The sequence below is a fragment of the Fistularia commersonii genome, chromosome 28 (assembly GCF_037954325.1).
Source record: "Fistularia commersonii isolate RoL2024-O1a breed Wild chromosome 28, RoL_Fcom_v1.0, whole genome shotgun sequence".
NCBI classification, from domain to species: Eukaryota; Metazoa; Chordata; class Actinopteri; order Syngnathiformes; family Fistulariidae; genus Fistularia; species Fistularia commersonii.
In genome coordinates this window covers 8,732,332-8,751,789 of record NC_141311.1, presented here as the reverse complement: position 1 = coordinate 8,751,789, position 19,458 = coordinate 8,732,332, and the positions used below count along the sequence as shown (strand labels likewise).

The window sequence follows — 19,458 nt, the reverse complement described above, 5'->3', positions numbered from 1 at the left end:
AGACCGCGCTGCCAAATCAGAAAAATAGCACCGTTGCCGTGGGAACAAAACAAGCTCATAATCACGCTGTTGAATCACGGCCTGCCGGCACAGCACAGCAACTTTAAAAGCAGAGCCATTTTCAGTGGAGACTCTTCTTTTTCTTTTTTTTTTTTTTTAAGTGGCTCATTCTTGCAATGACGCTTTTCCTCCCAAGGTATTCTCACTTCTCTGTGTCTTTGTGTGTGTGTGTGTGTGTGTGTGACAGAGAGAGAGACATAATGGTGACTGGTGGTGATTATGTCACCACCGCATTCATCAGAATGATTTGCCTGGAACAAGCAAATATGGGTGTGACTGAGTCAGTAAGTGGATTTATGTCTATATGATGTGTGAATGAGAGAATGAATCGTTGTAGGTCTCTATACGCAGCGACCGACAACTTCTTTAGGATATCCTGCCTTCCCGGCTTCCAACCCCCCCGTGATCCTGACAGCAGGAGAAGCGGTATAGAAAAGCAATGAATGGATGTAATATAGTCTGTTAGAAACCTTATTTGGACTGTTTCACATCAGAACACTATCTAATCTCCGGGTTGTCCAGTGACTCAGAATCAGAATGAGAAACCACTTGTATTTCCAAGTAAGTTTTCTTTTCCAAGACATTTTTCGCGGCATGTGGTTAGACAATTGTACATATAACACTTACGCCAAAGGGGAGGGGTCCAGCAGTTTTGGTGCCCGGGATGGAAGGGGTCTGCTGTAACCTTCCGGGCGCGCCTCAGGGTCCTCGATGCACGCAGGTCCTGCAGGGATGGCAGTTTACAAGCGATCGGCCTCTTGGCAGAGCGAGTGACGCGCTGCAGTCTGCCCGCGTGATGGATGGCCCCGCAGTGACAGCGGCGCGCTGGGTGTTGATGGAGGAGGTGAGGATGGACTGGATGATGGCTGCGTAGAAGTGCACCATCATCACGTTAGGCCAAGTTGAATTTCTCCGGCTACCGCAGGAAATACATCCTCTGCTGTACTTTTTTTTTTTTTTTTTTTTTGATCTGGGCGCTGATGTTGGGTCAGGGGTTATGACGGTTTCAATGAAGGAAGCGAAATGACTTCACAGTGACGATCAGCGGACGGCAGTTTGCAGCTCTCCGAGCGATACCCATTAACGGTGGCTGTCTAATACGCGTGCGGACGATTTGAAAGAAGCAAAAAGTTCTTTTAATATAGTTATGGGATTACTTTATACGGGTATAGCTCTCTTAAGGTATGCCATATTTGTAATACCGCGTCCCTGTTTCTCAGCTCTAACAAGCACAGACTGCGGCAGGAAGCACGGGTGAACTGTTGTGAAAATGTATGATTTTATAACAATATCTAATTTATTGATTTTTTTTTGTATTGAGTTTTTCTGTCATATTAAATGGAGAGGAGAGGGTTGAATAGAGGCAGGTGAAGAGAAGACAAATAGGCCTGCGTTAATATGTTATTACGTCGTCACGACCCCCCGCCCCAGTTGACTGACGCCTCAGCATCAGTGGCGGAGCGGAGAAATTTGGACGTTATGTCATCAGGTGCATTTGGACGGCAGTCCTGAGAAGAAGCAGCAGGAAAGAAACAAAAATAAGGGAACAGAGCCAGTCAGCAGATCCTTCCATCTGCTGCTTCGCTCAGGGTCAGCTTCGAAAATCCAACCGTATTCCAACCGGAATATCACACGCTACTTCACACACTCACTGTAAACCCCCGTGTATCTGCGCACATATCTTATCCTACTGCAGTGCAAACATACACATTTACTGGTTATGGCCAGGACCTGCTGTGTGCAAGTATATGAGAGGAGTGTGTAGATGCATTTATTTTTCTAATAATTCTCAGCTTATTAGAGATCCCTACATTTCAGTACAGCGCTTGTGTGATGTTGCTGGTGTCCTCTTGGGGGGCATTTGCAGAGATTGCACGGTGCCCCCGATACGACCCATCAGTCGGTTGTGTGCACCGACTTCATTGGGTGTTTTGGGTGTTTCATATCATGTCAAGTTCCTGTACACATTGTACATTTGCAGATGAAAGAAATTGTGATTCTGATGTTTACGTCCACATATTTGAAATGATCAAGAATCTATGTTCCAAATGTTTGCCTTAAAAAGACATGCAAAATAACTCGTTTGTTCTCTCTCTCTCTTTTTCCCTCCATGCTCCGCTCACCTCTCTGTTGAACTGACTGATGTGCTCCTCCTGCCTCTCAGGTAAGTGCCCTGTTTTGAACTCTCCCCGCCGCTCGCTGTCTGTTTGCCGGTTCCGCTCTGAAGCGCGTCGAGACTGTGAATTTGCAGAAAGGGCAGGTCTTGCCGGGTGTGTGAAGACCTGCCGGCGAGGTTTTGGAGGGGTTTTCACAAACAGGGCGGGAAGCAACCAACACACACACACACACACGCACACTCACACAACCACGACCTTACTCAGCACATGTGCAGGTACACACACAATGTCACTCCTGATGGCAGCTCCCCCTGGTGGTTGTTGAAAAGCTGCCCATTTTCCCCTGGAGTGTGTCCCATCACTGTACACCCCCTGCCCCTCCCCCCGCTGTGTTCATGTTAAAGTCAGGGGACATATTTCCTCTTAACCACCCCCTTTGCCCCCCCCTCTCCAAGACCTCCCTCCTGTCTCAGCATCAAGCAGGTTGGGGAGAATCCGCCCCCAGACGTGACTGCATGTATGTGACTTTTGGTTAATCCGATGCTGTATAAGGCCACACCATCATCACCCCCACTTTTTTTTTTTTTCTTGCCGCTCCACTCCATCACTTGCTTTTCCGCTTTGCACCACTAGATGGCAGAGCATAGTCGAGAGTGAAACAGTCGCTCTCTGTTTGGGATAGGAGTGAGGGGACGCTTGGTGTGCATGTGTGTGTGTGTGTGTGTGTGTATCACTTATGTCTTCAGAGATTCTGCAGATTAATAAGCTTTTTATTCAGGCGAACAGAAGTGTTTATTCACTCCAGGGCTTTTTAAATATGTCGTGTTGTGGCGCCTGGCAGGTAAGTGCGCTTCAGCAGGCAAACCTGATGCAGCCAGTGTCCTCAGCGTGCATCGCCTTCATGTCACAGCTTGCCTGTTGCCTTACAGTGTCTTTTGCAGGGTGAACTTTGGTCGGAAGAGTTTTGACCTACTTCCTTTTTCGTTGAAAGCAACACACAGTTTTACAAAGTCCCCCCCCCCCCCCAAAAAAAAAAAACAAGAGAAAGAAAACAACTTCAGCGCTTATTATCTCTGGAAAAGACAAAATGTATATATCAAACGGCGAGGGACAAAATCCCGACCTCAGAAATAGTCTTTCCCGGCTACGTTCCCTCTATTCCAGCCAGCGCGTGAAAGGCTCTCCGGGTTGATAACTCCCGCGGAACCCTAAACCTATTTCCGAGATGAATGACGCGGCCTAATCTGTGTTCTCCACCAGACCCACAGCTAATTATGATAAGAAGACATACTTGCACTTCTTCCCATTTCCTGGGCAGCTGATAGAAAACAGGGTGAAATATGGTCCTTCAGCCAGGGGAAAATTCATAAGGGCAGTTATTCATGAGTTTTGAATATATGAAAAACACATGCTTGTGGTGGATGTAGGCAGATAGCCGCTCCTTCACTTCCCCCCTGCTGAAGAACACACGGGTGGAGAAAACACACCAGGCAGCTCTTTTTAAATCCCCCTATTTTTTTCTTTCTTATTTTACATCCTGTCAGTACGCAGGGACCCCCCCCCCCCCCCCCCCCTCCACCTTGTGGATCAGACCTCATGATCGTTCCCGTTGCGTGTGGCTAAAAGCGAATTCATGAAGGGGAATATGAAAACACTGTTCTCAGTTAGCTTGAAGCGGCAGGTGGGGGTGAGCGAGATGTTCCACCTGAATCCATCACATGAAGTCTGCCGGTCGAAAGCAGCATTTATGAAGGTGTCAGGTATTTAAATGTTTGGTCATGACTGAGGATGTGACCTTCACTTCTGTGGGTCTTGATTGATGGCGCCTGAATAAACGTTGTGTTTTGAGAAAAGGCTGGGGGTCTGAAACGGACATGAATTTCAGAGATGGAGAGAAAGAGGGAAAAAATGTGAGGATTAAAAATGCAGTTTTCAGTTTAATGTGTTTAAATGGCAAAAGTCCCTGGCCATGAAAAATGTAAGGCTACCGCCGTCAGGCGACAACTGAGGTAAAGCCTCTGTGATTGACAGGTGACCGGTTTAGGTTAAACCCCGCCTCCTGCTGTGAGCTGGATGAAAGGTGGGGATGATGACAGCAGGTAGGGGTGCGCTAGCTTGTTAATGTGATTTGTATAAAAAAAATCCTCAATTTGTGGCTTGATGAAAATGATTTGTACCAGATATTTGCCCTGAGCAGTTGCCAGGCAACCGGCAAGTTTTCATTCCCCCGTCGGCCAAGGAGCAGACGGGCACAAAAACGCAGGAGATGAAAAGGCCAGTTCAACGCCTGCATTAGAATAAAGATGAATGATGCCGGACCTGTAGTTCCATAGTCAAGGGTTCTTTCTTGCAGGGGAAGAATGGCTTTGCTGCTAAATTTGCCGAAAAAATTCAATGTCAGGACGAGTGTGAATAGTTTAGAGCAGGGGTGTCAAACTCATTTTGGTCCGGGGGGCCACACACAGCCCAATATGATGTCCAGAGGGACGAATCAGTAAAATCATTACCTAGAAGTAACACTAAGTCCAAATTTTTCCTTTGTTTTAGAGTAAAGGAGGTAAACAAGTAAATTATAAAAATCCTTACATGCAAATTCTCTGTTCCTCTAAAAAATACACGACGAATTAATATTAAAAAAGAATTGATGAAATTACAACCTAATATAACCAAAATATTATTGAGTTAAAAGAGAAATCGTGTCACTGTGGGAAAATTTGCCACTAGAATTGACTAGAAAATGGATTTGTAGCATGTATCAGGGGAGGAATAATGATTACAAAGCCAATGGTGGCTAACTAGTTATTAAATCAATGTTTTTAATTTTACCTGTTTTTTTTTGCTATCGTTTTTGTGTTTTTTTTATAAAAATAAAAAAAGATCTGTTTAACAATGTCATTAGATGTTTTTTCATCAAAAAAAAAAATTGTTTTCAAGCAAAATTACTTTTTCATTTTTTCCTTGCTCGTTTTTTTTTTTTTTTTTTTTTTAAACCCACTGTATAAAACCCTAAGATGCATGTGAGAAAAATCGCGCGGGCCAGGGGGCCACAAATATTGTTCCAAGGGCCGCGAATCTGAGACCCCTGGTTTCGAGCGAGTGAAAGGTTTGGTGTCTGCGTTTGGTCGTGTGATTGACAGGTGAAGCATCCAAGCTTTATCTCCACCTCCTGGCAAATTATCAGCTGCTTGGCTATATTTGCTTGGGACCCCCAAATCTTGTGAGCAGGATATGTCGTTGTTGCATCATGACAGGGTTGTATTAAAAAAAAAAGGGGGGGGGTTTGAAAGTTTATATTTAGGTTCTTTTGAACTTTGCAGAGTAGTTGTTTGTTTTCCTGAAGTCGGCTGAATTGAGTCGTGGCGGAGCTTATTATTTTGGCGGGATTATATTTGATTGACTTTGGCTGCTGTCACAACAAACATTATTTGCTGCAAGCGTCACACACGTTTCCATTTTCTCTTTCTTTCTTTCTTTTCACCGCAGGACTTTATCTTTCACGCTCAAGTCAATTCATACAGCTGAAGCATTTTCTCAGTCAGCCAGCGCTCGACATTTCTCCATATTAGTCTTGACAAGAAGATTCTTCATCGGAGGGAGAAATAAATAGCGATATAATGCCAGCAGAGAACTTAGAACCCTTTAAAAACCAAACTAAACAAACAAATATGAATGTTTGTGTATCATTTTCTAATAAATTCAACAATAGAGCCCCTGGGTGTCACTGTCGACTCAAAACTGCCATCCAGGTAATATTTACCTGCTAATGGAGTGTTGATTTTTCAAGGTGCACAATCCTATTACTTATCATTCTTCTACTTGTCACTGTGCCATCTTTACCCATTTCCCCATCGGTCCGTCAGTAGGCGGGGAGAGGGAGGTACGGCCTCGGAGTAATATGTTCCTGTAGTACAGGGGGGCTCACACTTTTTCAACATGCGAGCTACTTACAAAATGACCAAGTCAAAATGATCCACCCACAACAAAAATGCAAATCATTCTTTATGTACAATGTATGTTGCATAACCGCATGGCACAACACAAAATAATTATGTACATTTTTTGTCATTACCCACGTTCACTCTGATGACTTGCACTGAATTGAATCATAGTCTGGACTGTAGCTGCTGACGGCCAGTAAGTAACGATGACGTGATTCACCCCGAACAATGCTTCGGTCGCGGCTTTCGCTTTTGAAGTATGTTGTGTGAAAAGTGATGCTGTCCGGACAACTGGGATTTTAGTTCCTTCACCTTTCTCTTTCTCTGCTCGCTTTTCGACGGGATGTCCGTGTCGTATTTTCCACGATCGCTCCAAAAGCGCCGCTCCACATTATCTTCCTTGTAATGCGATGGTTGACTCGCAGATGAGGCGAACACACTTTGAAATGTCATTGTGGGAAAAAAAAGTCCTCCTGCCATTTTGTATGAAAGTGATAATTTTTGGCTTCTTACTTGGTCCGGCTCCCACACTCATTTTACACTCTTTCATAAGTTTAAGAGAAAAAACCAAGGGCTAAAAATCGGAGGTAACTTGCTGACCAGCTTGCTAGTTTTGCTGCACTTTGCGCCGTTGTTTGTTCATGTGCAGTGACCTCAGTGTCAGAAAAAAGTAAGATGTCATCTGAATGGCTGTTTTGTATATCAATCAAGCGATGGGATGGATGATAGGCTGACGTCTATTTTTTTAATGTCATGCGATCTACCGGTATTACCTTTGCGATCGACTGGAAGATCGCAATCGACGTATTTAGGACCCCTGATGTAGTATAAACAAGCATTGTGTTTTGTTACTAAATTAGGAACAGCTTTTAGAGGAATGAAAGCAGTTTGTAAAGGTTAACGATTTCTTCCTTCAAGGCACTTTTGCATTCAGACGAATTGCCAGCTTTTCGATTGAAGGGACACCGCTATACCAACTGAGCCCCGCCCACTCACACCTCCTGTCTTACATCCCTGCGTTGCTTATTCTTCTGCTTATTGCAGTGTGCTTTATGATTTATGCAACTTTTGTATCACAAACAGGGGAAGAAAAAAATCTGTTGCCATAGCGATGTGTGAAAAGGATCACACAAAAATGTCATTATTCTCTATGTGGGTAACTTTTACCCCGCTGGTGGTTGTTGTGTTAAGTTACATCACGTTATCGGGCCTTTATCAGGCATGTCCTAAGGCTAATGAGACGTCACTGAGTCTCTCAATTCCTGGCTTTCACTCTTTTTCTGTCTTTTCTTTTCCCCTCCTCCCGCTCCGCCGAGATCCTGCTCGGCATGAAGGGCCGCCGCTCGACTCGTCTCGATGGGACTTCGATTCCTCATGCCATCAGTTTGCGCGTCTCCATGGCAAACAGATGAAAACCCACATTTCACAGACCCGCGACTAAGTCGGGGCTGCGTTCACGCCGAACGCAACCGTTAAACGCCGTTTCACCACCGTGACACCGTGGTTTTTCTGAATCTCTGGAAAAAAATTCTGGAATAAATAATGCAGTCCAGGATTCTTCGCTCCCAGATTTGTTTGTCCTTACTGAGTTACCAAGCTCTTTTTAAAATGAGAAAAAAATGTCTGTTTATTTTATATAATTTTATTGTATTTTCAGACAGTAATTGGGAGTAGTTGGAGGCCAATGTAATATTTATAATAATCATTCTGTTTTTACAACAACATGAGCTAAATCTGAATCAAATGAGCTTCATTGACCAAGTGTGTTCACACAAAAATGGAACTTGGTTCTGCTTGACGATTACTCCTCGTAAATAGTCACAATCTCTTTTTATATAACAACTTTGTGAATCTGAAACTTCTTAGATAGTTTTGAGGGGTGATGCTAACTGTCACACATCAGGCGAAAACCTATTTTCACAGTCTTTCATTTATGTAAAATTTGGCTCCTTTGACTTTATGACACATTTTCTTTTCCTTTGTTTTTCACTCTTGATTTTTTTAATCATTAATATTCAACAGATTAGCAAAACAACTGAAGCAAAGTGTTTAAGATGGTTGATGCTAATTAGCAATAGAGTAAAAGGCTGCAGTCGATCAGCCGTCACGATCATGTGATCGGTCAGGACTGTGGGATGAAAATGAGAGAAAAAAAGAAAAGTTGAAAGGAAGGTGATATGTTTTGAGTCTTGTGTCGCCTCCAGCTGCAGAACCACAAACCAAAGAGTTCTTGAAACGACCCATCAAAACAGAAGCTGTTTGATATCAGATCGAGGTGAAAACATGCACAAAAATGCACAAACAGAAATACACACACCACCACACACACTGACAAACAAGGGCAGACTGCGAATGGACTCCAACCCACAAGAAAATTGATGATTTTTTTTTTCTTGAGTCCAATCGATTCAGGGAACCGCACGACTTCTCCGTCTCCGACGCCGGTGTTTGTTTTTGTTCTCTTCTATTCTAAACGTTTCCAAACACGTTTCAAACCAGGAACCTGAAGGCAGCTGTTTCTGAAGATGGGTTCTGTTTGCCATCATCGGTCCGACATTCTGATGAAATTGATTGAGTTGGCTTTGGCGGCGCGGCGGTTAGCACTTCTGCCTCTCCTAAGGTTCTCTGTCTTCCTCTGAAAGTCCAAAAACAGTCAGTTGGCTCATTGAAGACTGACTTGTCAGTGGGCATGATATGAGCAAAGATTAGCTGCAGCTCCAATGTGACCCTGAGTGCAGGATAAATGATCTAATGAATGAATGATTCTGATGTTTGTCTGTGCATGTTGGTTTTGACCACAGTCAGTTTCGTGTTTATTTCGCCATATGCCATAATCTTATTAAGAAAGTCTTCTTCTACATTCCATCAATGCTGTTTGTGATGCTAAAATTAATTTTGCGGAGCGAACGAATAAGTCATGAGGCAGCCCCACATGAGGAAAACAACTTTGTTTATATTCGTCAGTTGTACGCCCGATTGGATTGTGCCGCACTGGCTTTATTTTGTTTGTGTTGTTTTTTTGGAAACTTTTTGCCCGTATGTGAGTTTCCAGAAACGTTGTGTCACTTTGCGATGTAGAAATGGAATTCTGTCATAAATCGAGGACCCCCTGTACCTACATTTGAAGGGATCACGCCCCCCTTCTAAAGCCGGGGTCCGTGTCTCCGCTTCAAATCACTGTCTTTCTTTAAGCAGATTAAGAGCTGCCGGTGTATGTGTACGTGTGTGTGTGTGTGTACTTGTGTGTCTGTGTATGTGTGTGTGTGGGTGGGAGGGGGGCGTTTGAGGGTCCGGGTGACCTAATGAAACCATTAGAAAAAGAGGAAATAGATCTTGCCGGCTCCTGGCGTGGGGCGTGAGCCCTGTCAAATGTTATCCATGACCGGGGGCCCTGAGGGGCTGGTGAATGCGTCACCGCCCGGCCCGTGGGTTCAACATCAGCGCCTGGGGGAAGGTGTTTTTGGTAAAGTGAGGTGGGAAATGGAAACCAGCCGGGAATGACTCAGGCCAGTGGGGAGTGGAGGAGGTCGGCAGCGGTGCACCGCTGGGCCTGGCGTCGCCCAGGTGGCGTTTGTTGATGTCTTTTGAGTTCAAAAGTTGGCTTAGGCTGATGAAGGTCACTCCATGTAAATATTTTACTGCCGCTGTAAAATTTCGAGGTGTAGGCTTAGAACCATAGAATCATATTCCATGCATTTACTCCTGTAAGAAATGGCTTGGGGTTATTATAAATATTGTTATATTTTGTATTAATATTATTCATGAACAATAAAATTCACAAAACCTCTTAAAACTTATAGTGTCTCGGTCAAATTGAGGAAGAAATTGTTAATTATCATAATAATGAGGCCACATTTTTATTATAGTTCATTTTTTAATAATTTGGCACCACAGTGATCATGATTGTCATTATTAAGATATTATTAATATGAAATAAGACTAAATTTTTACACCCAAACCTGTTTGATCTAAGAGAGATTTTCTTAGACTTTAATTTTGTTGAATATTTCTGAAGCCGAATTGGATGTTTTTGGGGAATTGCGTTTATTGTTTATTTATTTATTTATTTATTCATTTTTATTTCGAAAGGATTTGTTACATCATTGATATAATTCACAGCCACTGGATAACGTCAGTGCAGGATAATGACTTTTTAGTTAATAATAATAATGATAATCACCATTTACTCTCATTATGCAAATATAATGACATTTTCATCGAAACTGACGGCTACAGGCATTGGCGAAAGGTTAGTTGTTTTTTATGAAACTGCAAAATAAAATTGGTCTAATTATTTTTGTGCTCATGTTGATTTTATTTAGTTTTATTTCATTATTCATTTAGCCACAAACATCAGGTTGTGTGAGGCAAGCTCTTGCACAGCCAGCCTTGTAAGCACTGGCACCCGTGATGATATTACGGCGTGATGACTTCATGTATTCAAGCATCCATACCTTTAGTTTGCCTCCGAGGGTCTGACCGGCCGGACGTGAAAACAAATAAAAATCTCACACATGCACAGACACATTGGGGAGAATCTCAGTGATGAGGAGTTAATATGACATGCGGTACTCCGCGGGATGTCGTTCTCAGGCTGCCACGCGAGCTGTTACACTGCACCCAAGGTAATTTTCCTGTTTGCGCGGCTGCGTAAAGTGTGCATGAGTGCGCATCCCCCCTGGGGGAGCCGGCACCTTCTTGCCACATGAGGGTAATATTTGTTCATTTGTCCGCGGTGCCTGGCTGGTCCCCGGGTCATAGTTCCAACTGTCACTGCAAAACCGGTCGTTTAACACGTTTGTTGTTGCTGGCCTTTGCTTCTCCTGCCTGGTTGAGCGGAAGCAGCACGTGCAATCTTGGATCCAGTTCCTCTCCGCCATCAGAAGCATTTTTTTTACAGTTTCGACAGGTGGGGGAGGCAAGAAGCTAAGCTATAACCCCTGTCGGTAAATCTATCCTGAGTCAAACAAGGACAGCGTGTAGAAACCGAACGGCTTCTCTCTGGATTGGGTTCTTCACGTTCCATGCGAACGCTTGGGTTTTCTGTGGGCTCTCTGTCTTTCTCTCGCAGCCCAAAAATACTCATCAGGTTAACTGAAGACTCTAAGCTGTCTAATACTGGATTAATTGTATAATTACAATGTCATACTGAAGAAGGCTGTCCCACAAATGATCGTATCCCAGAGTTTAGATTATTAAAAAGTGGTAATTAAATGTTTTATGAGTCTCACCGACACTGAGAAATGTGATCAGCGCGGTCTAATAGCAGCTTTTCATCCAGATTCAGGAACTGCAGCGGGGCCTCATGGTGGTCCAGTTATTAGCACTCTGTGTGTGTTCTCTTCAGGTTTGCCTAACACCGTCCAAAAACAGGCACCAGGTATAATGAAGACAAAAAATAAATGAGAGAGCGAATAGTTGTATATCTCCTGTCACGGACCCTGCGATTACATTACATTACATTACATTACATTGCATTTGGCAGACGCTTTTATCCAAAGCAACTTACAATAGAACTGACAGGAGACCCCAAATTCAGCAGGGATTGGTTCCCGGCCCCTGCAACCCCAGGTATGATGCAGACAATTCCATTCGGTTTTAATATAAATGTCACATTTTTAGACTTGGTATTCATGTATCCTCATACCAAGCAGTAACTTTAGATGGTTATTTACAGCGTAGGAGTATTTGAAGTGCGGAGGTGTTGTGAACGCCGCTCTGTTTTCTCTAAGTCCAGGCCGGAGGCAATGAACCTTCTAAAATGCCGGGTTTCTTTCTTTTTTTTTCTTGGTGATGTTCTTCCATAAAAATAACAGGAAGCCTCGCCCCCCCCACCCCTCCTCCCGGTGGCAAGCGCTGACTCTCGAGACAGCCGAGAGAGAGATGCCCCGTCACCTGCCTCGGCCTGGAGAGACGTCCCGTCATTAGCGGCGTTCTCAAGTCTGTTTTCCATTATCCCGGCTGCCGGAGGACGTTGGCCGGTGTTGGAAAAACAACAACAGCAAAAGAGGCTTATTTGCAGCGGCGAAATGTCCCACAGAGAATTGAGGAACTTAAGAGAGACGTTAGATGCATCCCGAAAAGGCGAGCCTTACCGGTCTCCCGTTAAATTACATGTTTATTTTCTTGTTTTGTTTTTTTTTATTTTTCCATCGTTGGAGCCCCAAGAGATGCAAGATCAGGCTTTTATTCACTTATTTGTTTTTTCATTTTTTATATTTATTTATCTATTTATTTTGAGGGCTTAACTTCTGCTTTTAAAGCAAGGATACAAACAGAATAAGTACATGTAATATAAATAAATAGATGGATGAATTGTTGGATGGATGGATCTGAATTGGAATCAGAATACTTTATTGATCCCCGAGGTGAAAATTTCTCTGCATTGCAGTGGCTCTTATTCACACTCCGGATAAAAATATAAGCATCCATATGAAAAAAAACAAACAAAAAAAAACAACATAAAAAATGAATGTAAGGCATATACAAATGTATAAAAAGTATATAAAAATACATTTAGTATCAGGTATATGTTTATATAATTCGGAATTTGAAGAGGGTTATGGCACAGCTGGAAATTTTTGCACTGAAGTCCAGCCAGCTGACACTCAGAGTGAGGAATTGTGCAGTTTGATGGCCGGGGGGCAGGAATGACTTCCTGATGTTCTGTAGTGCATCATGGTGCGATCTGCCCGTACCTTCACTTCGTGAAGCATCCTCCTACATGTCACCACTGTCAGAAGAACCAGGTTCACTCTGGTCAGTCTGTTAGTATCCGCTGTCTTCAGCCTGCTGCCCCGGCACACCGCAGCAGCAACGAATCCCTGTGTTCTTATGGCTTGGACCATTGAAGGCGAGATTGAGAGGGTGAATGGTTGAATGTCTCTTTTTGCCTGACATTTTGCACTGTGATTGACAAGCGACCCATCCAGGTTAAGCGCCGCCTCTATCCCCTCTCTGGAGATTGGCTCCATCCCCTTCGGACTGGTTGAGAAGAGTGTAACAAAAATAGATGCTGACTGAATAAATGGATGAAAGGTTAAATTAGTGGTAAATATTCGGAAGCTCAATTCTGTCCGATTGAACCGTCAACGGCAATTTCGCTCTGGGATATTGATATGTGGAAATTCGTATCCCTAAACATTTATTACCATGTTACGACAATTCTATTTCCTCTTAATAGTTCAAGGCAAAGCACAAACATTCATTACTGCAACAACATTACGGCATGCTCAGTCTTTTCATCTCTGAGTCCTCGGCTTGTAAACCCCATAAAATTCAAAACATCATTCGAGACGTTTCTTGTGAAAATGTGATTGAAACTCGTCTGCGGTTTGATCCAGATCATAGAAATCAGAAGAATTATTTTCTCCATTGAGGAGATTTAGAAAAAAATATTTAAAAATATGTGTATATCATGAGTAGCGCATGAGTAGCATTGAGAGCAATCGGGCTTAGCGCTCCAACGTCCCTGTAGCCTGACTGAAACTGTATCTCTCTTTTCATGTTGGGTACATTTTCATCATCATAACCCCTCCAGCAGCAATAGCACTCATATGTTGACAGTACGAAAGTGCTGTTATCGGGTTAAACGGTAAAAACAAGTAGAGTGCAAATACCCAAACTGTCCCGTAATGTAAAGCTTTGAATATGAGACCCAAGAAATGAACGGTTCTATTCCGGTTCCAGAACGACTCGACCGGGTTCTCTTTGCGTCACCATCGGGGATAGAACCCGGGAGTTTTTCAGTAGCTGCTTCGAATAAGCCGAGCCGAGACTAAAACACAATGCCAACAGACCGCCGGCCCCTGATTGGCGAGAGAACGCCGTCACTGAGCGCCGCGCTCGAGCCAAGAAACAAACCTGCAGAGAGTCCATGTTAGCATGACTGCTGCTGAGTCTTCTCTGTCGCTCTGAGTGCCAAGAACCCATCGACCTAGCAGCAGGTCGCCATCGCCGCCACCTCCAGCATTGTTTTTATGTTTAGTGTCGCGTATGAACCCATGCCACGGCCGTATGGCGCTGCCGTGCTGCGACCATCCTGCCCACATTGAGGAGGAAACACCACCCGAACCGAGTGGAGCGGAGCTGAACCTATGTCATGGAAAAAGCAGCACCGTATCTATTTCCCTTGGACCAAATGAACAATTTGATATTTGCTTTGCACCAAATGAGCTGAGCTGTAGATTCCAAGGCCCGAGGGCAGAAACATACCTCCAACCCCCAACCCGAAGGGGTTCCACACTGCAGAACTTTCAAATTGTCCACCATTTTAATTTATGACGAGACACAAGCATGTCAACGTGTGGTTCAGGGTTACATAAAGGGGCTATTTTATTAACGCTGTTCTTTATTATATGATGCATTTTGACAATTTCATACATTTTCATGTCGTATTTTTCATGTCATTTGCATAAAAATGATGTGATTTCTTTTTTTGGACACATTCATTGTGCGAAAAAACTGAAGGCACTGACTAGAATTTGGTATTTTCTTTGATAGATTATTACGCCTTTGTCATCTCTTGGCGTTTCCACGGTGACAGTGTTTTGTTTTTTTTTTCTTCCTCTTCATAAGCACAGAGCTTTAGTTAACCTTTGGAGGGCCCTAAAACATTTCCAATATCCCATTATTATGAGAAAAGATCATTGAATTGATACGCTGAGGCTTGGAATCAATATTCCATTGAGTGTGGAACACACACAACGTGCACACACACAAACACACACACAGATACACACAAGTGTTCAGAAAATATATGGATGAGTGAATGAATGGATGAAAACGAGCAGTTTAATGGCAACGGGTGCATCAATATCACAAAAACAAACAAAACAGCCAACTTAATATATAGTATTACGTACATGGGCTTTACTAAACTCAGAAGAAAATATTAATCGTGATAATTAGTAAATGATAAATCAATAATCATATAAAACCTGAGCTGCACTGCCAGGCTGCGGCTCCAGCCACCTCCTCCACATCCAGAACCAATGTCGCTCGCTTAATATTCTAAATTCAAAAACAAAGATGACCCGCTGAGGACAAAATGCTCCATCCTTCTGTCGCGGTCTGGGTGGCGTCACCATGACGACGGAGGAAGAGAAAGAGAGAGCGAGAAAAAGGAGGAGGGACGATCCGTGATCATAATTCATTCAAGAAGGTTGACAAAGTAGGGAAGTTAAATTAAAGATGGGGATGATCAGAGAAGCAGTGGACACCAACGCCCACAACGCCGACGTCCCTTTTTAGTCCCCCGACCTCCAGCACCTCTCCGTCCCTTCTTGCTGTCCTGAGATCACACTCCCGAGGGCCCCGGAAGACGGCGTGATATCAGCTCGCCAATAGTGTCACACTCTGCTCACGCATCAGGCGGTATCTCTCAGCGAGAAGAACAGGAAGGAGAGAGATAATCAGTTTTGTTCTTGGCTCTTCAATCATGAAAGGGGAACGAGAGGTATTTAAGCAAAAAAACAACAAAAAAAAAAAAAAACCAAGGCCATTATCTCGTTACAACTGTTTGTGGTAGAAGTGCTTCAGAACAAGTGCCAGAGTTTTATGTACTGCAGTTGAGGGGCTCTGTGGTACTTCGGTCAGTTGTTTTCGGTTTTATATCCATTACGCTTCCCTTGTATTTACCGAGCACCGCTTTCAAATGGCTACACCGAGCTGATCCGGAGCGCCGTCTCCGGGTCATAAACTGAGCCTTGGGAGGATTACTAGGAATTACTGGGTTGATCCCTGAATCTGTGCGGACATTTATGTAAATTAATTACAAATGCATAATTATATACATATATGTGTGTAAAACTGAATATGCTTGTGTATCAAATTCAATTTCCCCATTGAAATTATTAGAGAAATTAATGTTTTTAAATGAGAAAAATCTACTTCATATATAACAAAAAATGTCTGAAAAATCATAATACATAATAAAAGAAAATCTAAAGAATTAAACTGGTTTTATTAAGATTGGACGAAGATGCCAGTGGCATGGAGAAGGAGATTGGGAGAGTTTATCATTTTGTGCTGCTTTATCTTACTCGCTGCACAATTAATGCTACACTTTATTGCTAAATCTTACACGCACACGAGGCTACATTTTATTGCTAAACTTAATTTAGCGACAAAGTGAAAGCCGGTCCTTGATTTAAAATGATCAAACCCTCCCCGACTCTCTTTGAATGACTCTTCCGATGCCTCGGTTGTTGACATTCTGGCGTTTGCTGCACCAAATCCCAGTAAAAGTTTCCTGCCTTCTCACAGACGTTGCTCACAAACAACTTCTCCATCTCTTCATGGATGAGTTGACAACACACACACCTTGCTTATGTGTTTCGATGATTTTCGCCGGGCTACTCAAGCGACGGTCGTCTCGTACAACTGTTCTTAAACTCCACGGACAGCGACGACCACGTCGTTGTCAAATGCACATCCTGCTCACTTATAACCCACGTCTTGGCTTGAACCACAGAGCAAAAAAATTGACCGATGGCTCGTATCTCGGAAACTTTGTAAATCGATGCACTTATGCACGATGTTAGTCGAGGCTCCGAAGTAATTCTCTTGGGTTACAGCTGTGGAACAAGAACCCTGAACCGGCATAATGAGGTCTGAGACAGCTGGACCGTGTTCACCGTGTTGTTGTTTTCACACTGTTTGCCAATCTGGTGACAAATGGCCTGGTTCTACCGGCAGAGCCTCCCTTACCCCTGCCGTGCGTTAACAACGGGACATAATCCATCACTTCCGCCGTGTCATCGATAGAACATGGGGAGAACACGGCGCCTCCGTGTCCCCCTCTCACCTTTCGAATCGAAGGCGCGCCCGCCGTGCATGCCCATCGTACACCGAAGCATCTTTCATCGACAGACACCTTCTCTTACTCACATTAGTGAAATTTGCTTGCTAAATCCTGCACACCGGATGTATTCATAAATAACAGGAAAAAAGTTGCAATCAAAGCCCTGTAGCGGGAAAACCAAAAAACGTCTGTCATGAGTGACAAAACTAAAAAAAAAAAAAAAAAATCAATCCCCGAGTGACATCTTTAAATTGGGGAAAAAGAACCAAAAGTCCTAGTTTGGGTCGGAGGCTTGCGGAGTTCAGAAGACAGAAGGATGGAGAGGAAAAGCAGCACAATGGGAAGGAAAGCCACTCAGTTCCAGAGCAGAGCTGAGATGAGATTTGGATTTCCCGTCTTGAAAAGGAAGACGGGGCGGGGGGGAGGGGTGATCTTCAAAGGGACGACGATATCGTCAGCAGTGGGGAAGCGGAGACAGCGAGGCCGCGGGAGGAGGAGGAGGAGGAGGGTGATCCCGCGCCATTTACTCCTCCGTAATAGATAACGCACATTCACGGATCCACACCGCTTTATTCCGTCTCTTAATCTTCTTAATTAAAGTTTCTGCAAAACTGCATCAAAGTGCCGGCCGTGCCATTTCCATTGGCGCTGGTGACTGATGCCCGGGGGCCGTTTGCTCCGAGTGTCGCATGAAGTCACAACAGAATATAATGTCGGATAAAAGGCCGTTATTCCTTCCCTGGGGTATTTTCCTGTGTAGAGGATGCAATAATTGGTCCTCCGTCCTGCGATGGGGGACGGGACCGGGTCGGTTCTGCTCTAATAGGCTCTTCGGACCTCGCGGGCATTCGCTTTTTAAAAGGAAAATTAATTTACACATTTTTGAGAATATTAAACATTCCGTGACGACGGCCGTCTGTCTGTTCCCGTCCGTAACTTCAATATATTTATAGGCATTTAGAACAAAAAAACAGCTGAAACACCAGATTGCACCAAAATGGGTTTAATCCAGTTGCAGTTCCTCTCAGCCTCATGAGGCTCAGGAGGCTCGGTCACACCCAGCTTCCAGTCGTTAATCTGAGCCGCGCCGCCTCCCGTTAAGTCGGACGCCGCGCCGTGATTCATCCAACCGGAGTGACTTGGGACCCGGCGGCAGCGGCGGCTCCTGGAGGACGTGCAGCACAAATGTAGCGAGAGCTTACATTCTGCAGGAGGAGCAAGGAGTCACGCGGAAGGCCTTTCTCCTGAGGGGAAGTGTGTGTGTATATTATTATGGTCCCTCAAATATGATGTTTGCTCAGTGGAAAATAAAATCCCAATTCTGAAGGTAAATGATATGTAAAGTATAAAAAGTATGGGTCAGGAGCTCAGCCAATCACTTGGAAGAATCACTTGGAATTTGCAGATGAGTGTGAAAATGGATAAAAGTAGATGAGCTGTAATTGATAAAGGTTTTTTTTTTCTAAAGCGCCAGGTGTGGCTGTGGTTTGGTTGGTAGATTGGGCGTCTCTCCAACCTCCAGGCTCACCCGGTCTGCCTGCCAAAATTTCCCCGGGCAAGATACTGAACCCAAAGTTGCTTCTGATGGCCGGGTTTGTGCCTTGCATTGCGGCTCAGCCATCGATGGAAAAATGTAAGCTAGGAGACCATTTACTATGAACTCTGGCCGCTGGTCCAAACTGTGGTAACTCCAGTGGGAATCTTTTTTGTTTTTTGGGGTGACGTTATAAGAATACGGTTCAGTGTTGTGCTATCTTTAGATTGACGTCTCCCGAAGGGCTTCGTTAGCACTTGAATTCATGCCAGCGACGTGTCTGCGGCTAATTATTAGCAAAATTTCGATCTCATGGATGTTAGAATAAAACCACCACCCATCTGTTGGTGAATTTATCATCCAGAAAGTAGTAATAAAATAAAAGAAAATCCTGATCATGAAGATAAATTATACGAAGTATGAGTCAGGAGTGTCTTCAGGATCCTTTATAACCTGATGCGGTGGGATTGGAGTTGCTGTGAGTCACACGTACGAGTTTGGGGTAAAATAATTGAAATGAGTGGATGGAAGGAAGCGGCTCGTGGCCTCTGGTGACACGGAAATTAACCAGAACAATTCCGGATGGCTGAGGCTTGAAGCCGTTGATCTGTTGCCGCCGCCGCCTGGCCTCACACGCGCAAGGGTTGGTGTGATTTCACACCGCCGCAGGAAGTCACCCAGATCGTTATTATGACACGCGCGTCCAGCAGCTTTGCCCGCACTGCCCCTTGGCTGTTATCCGCTGCTCGGTATGAGCGTCATATATCTGGCTGCAGGGTCGGGGCCGTGTTATTAAAGCAGTCATTCAGAGGATTTGGAAATCTGTCTGGGCTCGAAGGTCGCTGCATTCAAAATCAAATGTTTATGATTTGAAAAAAAAAAAATGATTTTTTTTTTTTTTTCATTGATAAGGTACAGGCTAGGAATGAATGTCTAATGTGCAGGACATTAGCTGAGGCTCCTTAATGGATGTTAATAAATCGATTGTTAGATGTCATGTCGCAG

General features: G+C 44.0%; 1 protein-coding gene across 1 annotated transcript in view; it reads left to right on the top strand.

Moving 5' to 3' along the window:
* asic2 (acid-sensing (proton-gated) ion channel 2) overlaps positions 1-19,458 on the top strand; it is a 301,381-nt gene that overhangs the window by 125,829 nt on the left and 156,094 nt on the right. The window lies entirely within an intron of this gene.